The sequence below is a fragment of the Chroicocephalus ridibundus genome, chromosome 10, assembly GCF_963924245.1.
Source record: "Chroicocephalus ridibundus chromosome 10, bChrRid1.1, whole genome shotgun sequence".
Classification (NCBI taxonomy): Eukaryota; Metazoa; Chordata; class Aves; order Charadriiformes; family Laridae; genus Chroicocephalus; species Chroicocephalus ridibundus.
In genome coordinates, this window is record NC_086293.1 from 3,128,015 (window position 1) to 3,141,711 (window position 13,697).

General features: G+C 40.7%; 1 protein-coding gene across 1 annotated transcript in view; it reads right to left on the minus strand.

The window, feature by feature from the left end:
* Nucleotides 1-13,697, minus strand: part of SYN2 (synapsin II) — a 195,375-nt gene that overhangs the window by 95,476 nt on the left and 86,202 nt on the right. The window lies entirely within an intron of this gene.

The window sequence follows — 13,697 nt, forward strand, 5'->3', positions numbered from 1 at the left end:
TTAGGAAGGAAACCACATTCTATAAAAATGATCTCATGCTGTCATTTTGCTTCTTGTCTTCTGGGTTTCATACGCTCAGCAAACACACGTATGCATTATACACTTGGTCTCTCCTCTTCTCTCACGTGCACACCTTTTTATTCCATCCAAGCAATGACTTCATGGACAGAGCAACAAAGAACAAAACCTCTAAGAGGTACACGTACAGAAAATTAAATACATTGGAATACCGTTTTCTCAGATACCTCAGAGTCTCTATATTTTAAGTTGATTCTGTGACAAAAAGATTGTTATAATTTTGCATTTTCTACCACCTTTAATCTAAAGATCGGACATATTCCCCATTCACGTAGCCTCTGGCACCTCACTCACATTGTAAGGCAATTTTGCAAAACTGGCAAAGAGAGAAAAGCAATAACTCTGTCACGTGTAACAAGTCAGGTGAAGAAGCAGCAAGGGGATTTCAATTTCCTAGGCTCCAGCCACGTGCCGCAGCCACAGGGAGGCAGTGGAAGAATGGCCAGTCAACAAAGGCGTTGAGAATTTAAACAGCTGCATGTTATTGACATTACGATGAATGTTTTCTTTCTGGGCCCTTTCTCCGACATACCCAGCCTACCTAAACGCTAACTGTCCTCACTGAAAACAGAAAGCCAAACAACACGCGAACACAAACAGACAACGAATTCTTCAACATATAGGAATGTACTTCGGGGCTGTTCTTCCTCTTTAGCGAGCACAACTCTTCTGTTGTAAGAGTTCAGCAGCTGAAGTGCTCCTGAACCCGCGGCTCGGCAAGCGAGGTTTCCCGGGAGCGAGAGGACTTTGGCAGCCAGAAGGCCACTATTGTTCCCAGCCTCCAAAGCCCTGGCTTGGACACGCCTGCGATGTCTGCCATTGTCATCATGCCAACATGAGACATAAACAACTCTGCACAACAGCCTCAAGAGCGGGTTTGCTGGTTACAAACGGAAAAACAGCACAGAACAACAGAAATCTGTCCGTAACGCTGCTTGATCAAATACCTAACTCCGTCACTGAAATGTGGGGTGTACTGTTTAAAGGCTGAAAGAAAACGAGGAAAACTTTGCATTGCATTTCCAGCATAAATAATTTGTTTAATTTAGTGGCGTTTACTTAGGTTTGCTAAAACACATATTTAAATTTTGAAGTCCCGTGGAAAATACCTTAATGATGAGTGGGTTTCACCCAAAGCTTAAGAAATCCTAGTTGGACCATGTGCCTTACAACACAGACCTCAAGGAAAGGAAATATTATCACAGCTACCAAAATAAGGTGGTTTGCAAATAGGATTCCTGACAACTTACTATTTATTTCTGCTCCTGTCCAAGATCCAAATTCAAAGTTTCATAGAGCAAATACTGCCTATTAAATACTGCCAAACAATTATGTTCAAATACATCTAATTACCTATCTTTAAGTAAAAACTTTTGACAGAATCATATTACTGTATTTCCTGTGATTCTTTCCTTATTTTCTTTTCCATCTCCACTGAAAGCAGTGAGAAACTGACATTATTCATAGGGGTTGTGGCATTCACTCAAAAGGGAAGAAAACCATAATTCAGATTGATACTAGCAAATGTTTGTTCCCTTAAAATAAGATGGTATCAGCCACAGATAGTACACATCTATCACTCTGAAGTACTCTCTAATCTCGTAATGAAGCTATGAAATAGCATGTAGGAAAAGCAGGTGTACATTTCCCGAGGCAGAGGAGAGAAATACCTCAGATTTCCCCCAGCCGGGAGGAGCGATTCAGCCTCTGCCTGGGACACTGCTTCACCTGTGTAGCTACAATTTTAGGAATCTCTTGTCAAGTTCTTCTCCCCACCCCCAGAAGCAACTTGATAAATTCAACCCAAATTCGCATAAAGTTTTGGCATTCTCGCTGTACATCCTTGAACTGCCATAAATATTTCTTATTTTCCCTCATTGCTACTGGTTGATTAATGAAAAATAATTTCATTTATGTTTTAACGAGATTCTATCAATCTGTAACCGTGATCTGGACTGTACCTTTTTATATTTCCGTTTTGAGCAGCTGAAGCAAGCAAACAGCAGTCAGACAGACCGAAGCAAAAGACGGCTTCTGAAAATCCTGTTGTATCTGGACACTTTGGAAGTGATACAGAGCTCACAAATAGGCTGAATATAGAAAAAAGGCTGAATATACCACCTTGTCTGCTTTTCTAGCCAAACCAGGTTTTAGAGGTCTGCTGCAAACTACGCTGAAGTTTGATTTGATCGTTTTTAAAGTTATCAAAAAAGGAAAAAAAAAAAAAAAAAAAAAAAAAGGAGACCATATTAATGCTTTGCCTTGATTAGAGTTTTGAAAATGTTTTGTTGTACTGGACTAGCTAGTATGACCTTAAATTACACCTTTAAATCACAATAAAATTTATCATATTCTTTCCTGGGCAAAAGCATCACCTTTTCAGATGATAAACTACTGAATTATTATTTAATCCAATGCCAAATGTTATCAGATATAGGATGTTCACGAAATAGAGAATACTGGTAGAGCTACTCTATATTTAAATAGAGTATTTTATATGGATGCCGAAAACTCTCGGAGATTTTAGCAATTACCAAAAAAAAAACAAAAAAAAAAACCAACACACCACCAAAAAAAACCCCAAACTCAGAGAGTTTAATATTTCAGCAGGAGTCTTTTCAACACTTTCAGAAAAATCAAGAAAGTGGAAAAAAGTTCTTTTAGCTCTTATTTTAGCTAGCTGAATTTACTTCTCATTTTCAATTTTTGTATCTAATTTTCAGCTCAAAGAGAGATCTTCTCAGGTACATATATTTACGGTTTTCAGATTATTTTTTTAAAAGGAAAATAGTGGGATTTTTTAACGTTCTTTGTAATGGCAGCTCTCCTCTTTTCTACTAGGGATGAAATGCTTTCACGTCTAGGCCTAGAGGTTATGCCTCCATAAAAGAAGAGGAGAGCACCAGCTGAATTTTTTCTCTGTTCCAACAAAGTATGCTACAGATAAGAAATACCCAGTCAAAAAAGACACTTATTTCAGATAAAAGCTTTATGAGGTTTCATTACACTAAGAATGGAACACTATAAATGTGACTGCATAGACCATACCATAATCAAGTAGTGCGCAGTTAAAAACCCCACTTTGGTAACTTCATAAAGATTTGAATAATGACTTTGCTTATCACTTTAGATGAGTTAAAATGTGCTTAATTACACGCATGTCGTCCCTGAAATGCTCAGATTTTTTCCTGAACAAACTGCACAAACGTTTGCCTCAAAGATAATTAGATCCCATATTTAAAATTAATTATTCCAGATGGTGCTTTGTGTTACCTTTAGTTACAGCAAGCTCCTAACCTCTCTCACCAGACTGAAAGACACAGATCATTGTCCATTCCATTGGAGAATTTCCTGCTATATTGAATAAGATTTTCATGCAACAAACTACTTCACGTATGCCTGTACAGTTGCTGCGTATTATAAAGCCTTTTCTGTCAGAGATTTTCCTTTATTATGAGTATTCGTTATTTGTCCTCTTTACAAGTTAAGGCTGGCTTCTCCTGGCAGCGGAAGAACTCCTACCAGCCATCTCATGCTTCATGGTAACAACTAAAACGACCACAAAATTCTCTGGATAGGCTGTTTCACCAAACCAGCTGAGCTGGCATTCTCTAGGACTACAGGAACAGGATCACTTTGATGGGTGAACGCTTTTTTAATCCCTCTGTCATACAAAAAAATGGCGCTTTTAGCTGAGATTTAACTTATCTCTGAGCGCTCTACAGTGTAAGCACACCTACAGAGTGAAGAAATGTAATGCAATACCAGTTTACTTCTGGATTTCCATGTATAAATTTGCCTTTTTACCAAATGTATGCCCACATCAGTGTTTGTGGGTGAAATTATTAAAATAAAATTTCTAAGTTTCTAATATGATCTCAATATTCAGTATTGCTGCCAGCTTTCTTTGAACATGTATTATTTGGAGCAGATGATGCAAAACAGTTTAACGATCGGGTTGTTGTGCCATCAGATGTTTAGACAGAGTAGAAGTTCCATCCTACTGTATACTTAAATCATTCCTTTGTAAGACTAGGAATTGATGAAAGACAACTTTCCATGGAAATACTGCAGAGGTTCCAAGTATTTGTCTGGGAAAGGCACACTAGAGTAAACGACGCACATCATTGCCTGTGGGGTGGGGGCCTCAGCAACTGGAGTTTCCCTTTTGATATAGAAAGGGAAGATCCTTTCACCTCCCTGTGACGACTGCGGAGGTCTCTGGTAGGCTCTGTAGGTTATGAAGCTGGAAGATGAGCTGTTTTATGTTACACTTCTATTATAGGAAACTAATAAAGAAAAGACACATTGACCTTTTGTATCGCCTTCAGATCGCACTGTGAGAAATGCCCTGAAGTCCATTTTCAGGCTGAAATATCCATTTGCATGTTTGGAAATGTGGCTGGTCATTCCAGAAATACACGATTGCCTTGTAAAAGTAAAAGATGTTCAAAAGTCCAAACTAAGTACCATCAGCACAAACATATCAGGGGTCCTTGACAGCCAAAAGACTGAGAGACAAACCTTGTAGACCCTTCAGAGGGAGAAGAAATTAAGCAATTGTGTGGAAGGGGCTGGGAGGTACGGTTGACACCTGGACTCTGCAGGAGTCAATTTACTTTAACCAAGATTTTTCACTATGCCTGTACTTTAAACACAGTTTCTGTATTCCTCTTTGCGGGTTTTGATTTTTTTTTTCTTAAATTACTATTACCTGGGAAATATCCATGTTACTCTTTTTATGCTTTTCATAATATTTGTTCTCCGTTGTGACTGGCCTACATTTCTTCTATTATGCTTTAGTAAACATTAAATACTTTTCCAGAAGGCTGAGTACATACACATTTGATTTGCTATTTGATACCTAATACGAGCATCAAGGGGAACGGAATGCTGACTGTAGCTTACGTACCTCTTGCTGTCAGCAGGAGCTGACAGACAACTTAATGAAAGTATTCAAACTTCCAAAGTCAATTCAAAGTTTGACATGGCAACTGAACAATGAAACATCGCCTACAAATCGGTTTGGGCACATTAACAGAATACAGAAAAGATGGGAACTGACAAAAGAACTTGATGTTCCTCCAGTAGTTTTCCATTATTTTGATGCAAAGCCAAAGACAACACAGTTGGACTATGAATGGAAAGATAACTTATACGGACCCCGTGTCACAGCTCAAGTGGTAGTTTTATAACACAGACGAGTTGTTTCCTAACCCTTTTGCAGCCCAGCCTCACACAAGAACATGCTGATGGATCTCTGCTTTGCCAAGCTGAGCTGCAAAGCCCAAGGTATTTTGTATTGAAGTCCTGCTGGCTGACCCATCACTCGGGGACTAGCAGTGTCTCTTTCTTCCGCCTGTGACTGCAGATGATCTTTCCTCACCTTCTTTATCTCCAGCCCTCCTTACCCTCCGGGGTGCTTCTCCGCAGCTACTGAGGTGGAGCTACGAAGCCTGCGTGGATTGTGCTGACCCTTCCCAGAACCGTTTGGGGCTCTGCTCCAAATTACCCAGAATTTCCAAAGGCATTTATTTGGCTTCCACACCTCTCCTGCAGCATGAGCACTGCAGCCCACGCTGCCTCCCAGAGGCACATCTCTCCAATTGCTAATCACTGCTGGAATTGACTGCTGGAATACAAACCCATCACATCACAATTAACATCTGATGAGATCTACAAACCTATACAAACCATTAAGAATTCCTACAGGATGCAAAAGAAAGAAAAAAAGCCTTAACTAAAAAGCTCATGCCCTTGGAAGAACTGCGTGCAGAGCTTTTGCTTGCAAATTACCAGAGTGCATCCACGGGAGGAAAAAAGAAAAAGAAGTTTTCTACAACAGTTAGAAAGCAGAATTAAAAAAAAAAAATAAAATCAAAAAAACAATGAAAAACTAGAAGAGGATCACGGTCAGAGACATAAAACCACTTCATCTTGGCTTGCAAAGTTGGGTAGCAAGGCATTTGGCAATGAGAAACACCTTGGCTAATAAAAGAGGCGGTGCCAAAATGTGTAAACAGTGAGGAAAGTCAGATTTAAGGAAGACATGCAGATTAAAATTAAGGAAAAATAGCTCTGAGCATAAAAGGTAGAAAACAGATCAAGACATGTTCGTTAGAAAAGGACTAGTGAAAACTAGTACCAGGAGGCCTACATCAAGAAGCCTCTGGAACTTTTTATTTCAAAATGACAAGTTACAGAGGGAAAAGAGAGGTTTATGGAACTGAGTCATTCCAATGAAAGCTCTGAGGACGCCTTCTTGGGTGCACCTGGCAGCAATGAGAATGCGCAGTTCATTCCAGTATTATGGGAACATCGAGTTCAGCGTCCTCTTCAAGGAACCATTTGTGCACCTGTTTATTTTAATGGGATGTGGGCATGTGCTTGAGCACTTCTCAACAGGGTTTGGGGCTTGCTACAATAAAAAGATTTTATTGCTTTGTGGGGTTTTTAGAGATACTAAGATCCTGAAACTTTCCAGCTAACATAGTAAGTTTTGATAAAAATACTGAATTCAATGAAACTTCACAATAGAGGGGGAAATCTATCTTTTAATGCAAACTGGGGTTTTGCAGATTCGGCCCTCCCATAGTCATTGTTCAGAAGCCTTGTAGCTAATGAAAATTTGTGCAGGTGTTCAGATGCGTCTCTATGAAGTTATCTTCAGAAACAAAGCATTATTTATGTACTTAACCATTGAAGTAAGACGTAAATCCCATTTTAAAGCTAAACATATGGTTAAAATACCTTTTTCCGCCCTTTCTCTTAAATTGTACATAGAATGACAGGGTTGGAAGGGACCTCTGGAGATCATCCCATCCAGCCCCCTGCCAGAGCAGGGTCACCCAGAGCAGGTGGCACAGGAACGCGTCCAGGCGGGGTTGGGATGTCTCCAGAGATGGAGACTCCACCACCTCTCTGGGCAGCCTGTGCCAGGGCTCTGCCACCCTCACAGCAAAGAAGTTCCTCCTCATGTTCAGGTGGAACTTCCCATGCTCAAGTTTGTGCCCGTTACCTCTTGTCCTGTCCCCGGGCACCACTGAGAAGAGCCTGGCCCCATCCTCCTGACACCCCCCCTTTCAGTATTTATAAGCCTTGATAAGATCCCCCCTCAGCCGTCTTTTTTCCAGACTGAAGAGACCCAAGTCCCTCAGCCTTTCTTCATCAGAGAGATGTTCCAGTTCCCTCAGCATCTTGGTAGCCCTTTGCTGCACCCGCTCTAGCAGTTCCCTGTCCTTCTTGAAACATACATAGATGCAATCGTGCATCTACAGCTTTGTTCACAGAATTCAAACTTACCTACATTGACTTTTCTGTCCCGAGATGCTTCCCTCATTTCAGCAAGATAAGAAAACATGAAAAACTTTTTCTCAAAGGATCCACTGGCAAAGCTGGATGGTAGAATGCCATTCCCCAGCCAAGACGCTCTCTTTTAAGCCCAGCACAGACAGTCAAAGGACTTCTCCGAGGTGGCCAGCTTCCAAACAGGGCAATACTTTACAGTGTTTGAAACTGCACCATAAACTAAAGAAGGTACTTCACGAACAGGTATGTTGTATGACTACACCTCGTAAAAGAAGCAAGGACAAGAACACTTTGCACCCATTTCACATCTGAACTGGAGCGAAGAATAGAAGCTAAACACACGGGAATGACAGCAAGGAGATCAGCCAGCAACAGCAGCACCGGTCGGAGTCTTGAAGATAATGTGGGAGAACAATAGCTGTGTAGAGGGGGAGAGGAGACAGGAAGGAGTGGGGATTGGCACTGGGGAGCCAGTACCATGGGGAGGGTGTTCTGGGATGCGTGGCAAATTCCTTTTTCACGAAGGGGTCTAACCCCCAGGTTCTCCTCATCACTGAGCCACCGTGGTCATACATTAAAGAAGCAGATATAATATTTACCAAAATTATGGCTAGGAAAAAATTATATTCTTAGGTACTTTAATGGGTAATACAACACACAGGTTTCCTTTTTAATTAAATATTAAGATTGCGCAAGAAATCGAACTTAATTTTCCACAATCTGGCCTTCAATTACGGATATTTGACAAGGACAAAAGAGAGCTTTTGAGTTTCAATACTGCAGCAGGAACAGCAGAAAATACCAAAGGATATGAACCACAGCTTTACAGTCCTGGTTTTCAGATTACTCTTAAAGCCTTTATTTAAATGCACTTTCTTTCAGTAGAAGCTAAGGAATGGTTAAAAGTCTGATTCAATTTTCTGCCCCTAGAAATGTTCAATGCAATGAAAGTCTGTAAAGGATGTCAGGAGCTCCCACTGCCGCTCTTTCCTGCGGGGAAGAACAGGGCAGAGTGACAACTACCCGGCACAACGTTCAAGAATGCAGGAAGAAATCAGAGTCTACTTTTGCATTAAATTGGCCTCGTGGCAGTAACCGCTGGTCAAAGCAAAATATATATGTACTCAGTTTATATATAAAGTACTTCATAGTTCAAGCAAAGATTGATGAATATAGAGCTCTAAGAATTACTCGGTGTATAGAACAGAAAACAAATCATCGCCCCACTGAGGTATATTCATTATTTAAGAGCCTCTGCTTTTTTCAAGGAATTTCAAGTGAGCTTACATATTTTAGGAAAGCAAAATCATTCACCAAACAGTAATATTCCCTTCCTATCGCAAGACCAGATTAAACTTAAAATAGCTCTATAAACAGGTGCAAAGAAGAACATACACTGTTAGTTTAAATGTACTTAGATTTCTTTGTTATGCATTTAAACTAAAAATTATTTAGGAACCTTGCTCCAATTTAATGTTAAAACTTGCTAGTAAATTGCCTTTTGACCAAAAACCTTAAAATGCTTTCACCTTCCTTCTGACACAGTTTAGTGAATTTACTTTCAGCTCTCGCACTACAAATCCATCAACATGTTTTGCTTTAACTGGCAGTCTGAGCAAGGAGGCCAAAATCTTCACTGGCTGACAGAGAATTAAACTAGAGGTTTTTATGCTTAAGAAAGTTCTGCTCGGATCAGTGCTGGAGGAAGAGCACATGTGGACACTTTGTTCTCTGGCTGCCCTACAGAGACACAGACATCTGCCTTCACTACGTCTCTCAATCCAATACCTGTCATATGAATTAAAGCCACAAAACTGGTTTTAGAAAGACCTCCACTGTTTATGTAAATATTTGCAAATTGAATTTGTCACAGAGATTGCCACACATTATCACATGAAGCTGTTCAAACTTTACCACCCATGCAATTGTGTCCAGTGCCCAAGGGAGCAACTCTTCACCGCCGCAGGCAGAGAGGGAGAGCACCCGGCTGGAGTCCCGAAGGGAAAGAAGGGAACAGCTCTTCCTACAGTAGCTTCCTGAAGCACAGGGGTAGGAAAAGGCCAGGAAACAACCTCTTTGGGTGGGCTCTGGGCTGCCCGCTGTCCCTCTCATGATCTATCAAGTAGATCAATGTTGCCAGAATGGTTGAAACAACCAAGTTCAGTGCCGGCTCCAGGTTTCATCTAATGAACTACATAAAACTATAGCTTCTGACTAAAATACAGGTCTTAAAGTTTCTAAGATTTATAATGTTAACAGAGGTTAAATTTGAATGTCCCAAAATGTCTTCCCTGCCTGAGTTGAAAGATCTCAGGTATGCATTCTTTAGCCTCGACCTTATAGAGGTTGAGGCAAATAGAGAAGTGCATATAGAGAAGTGCAATAACCAGCCAAATTCTAGCCCGCTGTTCATGATTATTGTACAAATCTTATTTTTGGTAATGACCACAGAACTTTCTTATAGTGCAACAGATATTCATTGAGAAATTTATAATTTCTTTCTCTAAAAAAGACATGCAATAGTACAGAAAGGTCTCATAGATTTACAGTGAATAGGTTTTCAAAAGACTTCTTTTTGTGCACATTCATTTTATTTGTTACTCATTTTCCAGAAGAGACTTCAACACAATACCGAAACTCATCTGTGTGGTTGTGCCTGCCCGTTAGCTTAGCTTCAGTAGTTTGTATAACAGGAGCCTGGGGTGAAGAGAGCTCCCTGCAGAGCGCCTACAAGATTCCTGCCAGCACCCCAATCTGTTGCTCAAGATTATTAAAGTACAGCTTGGAGGGGGGAAAACACAAGAGCAACACACGAAGGGGGTGAAAACAAGGTGGGGGAGAGTACTATAATACCATCAGACAGCAAGAAAGGGCAGTTAAAACAGACCTTCCAAAGAAAGCAAGGTAAGAAGAGAGAAATGAAGCATCCTAAGTGTATAAACATGAAGACAGATAAGTAGAAAATCATCTGCAGAAGAAACACAGAGTAAAATACAACACATGAAGGCACAGAATTACGTAAGCTTGGCAAAAGGAGCAAAAAAGAAAAATGTCAACAAACTTGCAAAAAAGTATTTGGCTGCAGGCTCACAAACCAAAATAAACAAACAAGAACTGTGAGATTTACAACGCTACTAAGTTTGACAAAAAGGAAAAGCCATAACCAGCCTCCCCTCAGAACGATTGCAGATGAGCAAGGAAATTAATTTTGGCATAGCAGCGTGTTCACGGCAATTCTCTTACATTTAAAACCCTTAATAACACTAAATTCCTACAGTGAAGCAGATGAAGTCCCAGTGATCTTTTGAAGATGTTTCAGTACACGATGGGTTCACATCTGGAGCTCTACGTAAAAAAAAAAAAAAATGCAGGGACCTTTCAGTGCTCTTTAATACAGATATGTCTTGTCTTCTGGGCCTTAATTTCACTCTGCCAGCTTCCGACCAAAAAACAGTTCCTATTTTTTATTTCCCACGTCACTGAACGGATGTAGCAGTTTGTCCCGACGCCAGGAGGGTTTGCTTCACGTGAGGCCAAGCCTGCCCGGCACCCAGCTGTCCCATCCCGCGGGGACAGGCATCTGCACAAGCTGCTCCAGGCTCCGCACTCGGTGGATGTGCTGCAGTGGGCTTTCTACGTCCCCCCCCATCACGTCAAGGCAGTGTTTCAAGCTAAATACAGACTCTTCCACCAGCATGGCAACAGCTAATTTAGGTCACAGTGCTCACAAATGTTTTTTGTAGACCCATTATTACGTTGTAGGTTGTGTCTTCACCAGAGTAACTGTGTAATTAACGTATCAGCAGATCCTTGAAGCCTTCTATACCAACCACTGTCACGTAGCCCCCCAGGGCACACTAACAAGAGAACAGATCTGCAGCTGGCCATGCACGCTGCTATGTTTTAACTCTGCAGTAAAAGAATCAGAACTGCTACCATGGAATTGGACCAATATTCTGAGAATTTTCATTCTCTTCAATCATACACACTTGGTCTGTACAACTGCAGCAATTCTGTAACCTCTGCAGCGTGGAGATGCTCAGCATTATCTGAACCTCAAAGCAGCAACCCAGCTACTGTAATGCATGTAATTAGCACGCCTCAGTCTAAGTTTAAGTGAAATAAGGTGTTCTATCCAGAGCAGCCGCGGCTATTGAACCTTGCAGTGCCTGAGAAGTCAGTCAGAGTCTGCGTGTTCAGCGGATGCACCAGTTAACCTAACCCTGCCTCCCTGCGAAACTGACCCCCGGCCATCTGCTCTACACAGTATGGGTGAACAGCTGACAACCCCTGGTATCCCGAGACTGCAACCCTATCACCAGTATTCGCAACTGAATCCAAAATCAACAGCAGGGTCTAACTGATGCCAACACTTAAACCTGCAAATTTCACATAAATCTTAATAGGAAGTATGCAAAAGGATGCACGCAGGACAGAAGAAATTTTTTAAAAGTTCAACCCGATACACCGGAAAATTGCGGGTTTTTTAAAAATACTATTTTCCCAGCGTGAATCATAAGCGGGAGATTTTACCCATTACTGCAAGCGCTGTCATTATCACATTTCACATTTACTTCCAGCCTCCGCAATTACTTTGCTTACCTACATCATGTACTATCGGAAATATTACATACAATCTCATAAGCCTCAGTTAAGGAACACCTCACGTATTTTTTGAGTGACATTTTCTAAAGGGAAGGAAATAATAAAATATCTAGATTGTTACTTTAAATAATATATCATAACTTTGGGTATTTAATTATGCTGGTCTTTTTCCTATTATAAAACTTTCATAAATGCTTCACAGCAGGTTCTGCACAGCATTAGACATGAGTAAAATTACAAGACGGATCACAAATCCAATGAGGAAAGTATACATTTTTGCCTCACCTTAACTTGATGTAACTGTGAATTAAACTAGGTAAAATTTTTACCTCATTTAATGTGACAAGTCACACACAAGACTATTACTTTACGACACGACAATGCAATGAAATGTCATAAGAGAGGGTACAAACCTTAAAAAACGGTTCCTCCACAGCCCTACACGCACTCAGTAACAAAGAACTTAGCCTTTGTTTATAAAACACATGCTTTCCCCCTAGGTAAGTACCTTTCTGATATTCTTACCTGAAATCCACCTCACAAGCCGGGACCACGAATTTTTCCGGAGGTAGGTGGTAAGTATTATCACAGAAGTGAAATAACGGGAGTACTGTAATAATCCCCAATCATTAACATATTTCAGTATGCAAAGCTCTCACCGCACACATTCATTTCAATATTTTCTTTGCCATGGTTGCTAGCATCCTGAATTTTCAAAGGGTTATATGGCGCTTTGAACTTTTGACGCGCATTCGCAGGAACCACATTATGTCCTGACACCGGAAAACACAAGCTTTAAGACTTGTTTTCAGAAATGTTTTCAGCATGTTCCTGGCAGCTTTCCCACCACACCCCAATAACGTACCTCAGATCAAATAGGAATTTGCTGACTGTATTGGCAAAGGCATAGAAAGCCCTGTGTGTCTGCAGACAGGGCAGGAAGAGAGTTCTGCTCCAAAACTAAGGGCAGGTGCTTCAGTTTGTAACACAGGGCAGGAATCTGCCCTGCGGGTTGAAAGGAGATGCTGGCCATCCTGACCTGTAGGTTCCAAAAAAAGCAAAGACCTGATAGTTTGAAGAACAGTAATTTAAAAAACAAAGATTTGATTCTAACTCTCATTTTATTCCATTGCCCTTTTACAACTAGTCTAACTTTCCTGACTGCCCTCCTAGCAATTCTGTGCTACTCCTGATTTTACACGGATGTAAGTGATCAGTCGCCCATGACACTCGTTTTCTGCTGTTATAGAAATTGCAATTCATTTCTGCCACTCAAATTTTACTCACAGGAAAGTCAGTCTATTTCTCGGCAATTAATAAAGATTGTTACTTAGAGCTCTACCTACAGCTACGATTTCTAATTTTTTATTTTGAACTTGCAATTTTCACAGAAATAGCTTTCACAAAAATACCAGGTCATCCGTGTTAACAAAGGAATTGCCCAGAAAGGCATCTTTCACATGCTATGAAGAAAGGGGGCTAATCAACGGTAAGTCTAAGCACACGCTTGCTTACTTGCACCACTGCAAAACTGACACGGACACTCGTGACTGCTGAACATGCGTTCAGAAACTCTTTCTGACACTAAGATGTACTCCATGAAAAGATACAAACGTGTATGACGTGGAACCTACTTTTCTTTTTACATGAATATTAAGACTACAAATAATATAAAACGTAATCGGAATTAAGAGTGAATTCTAGTG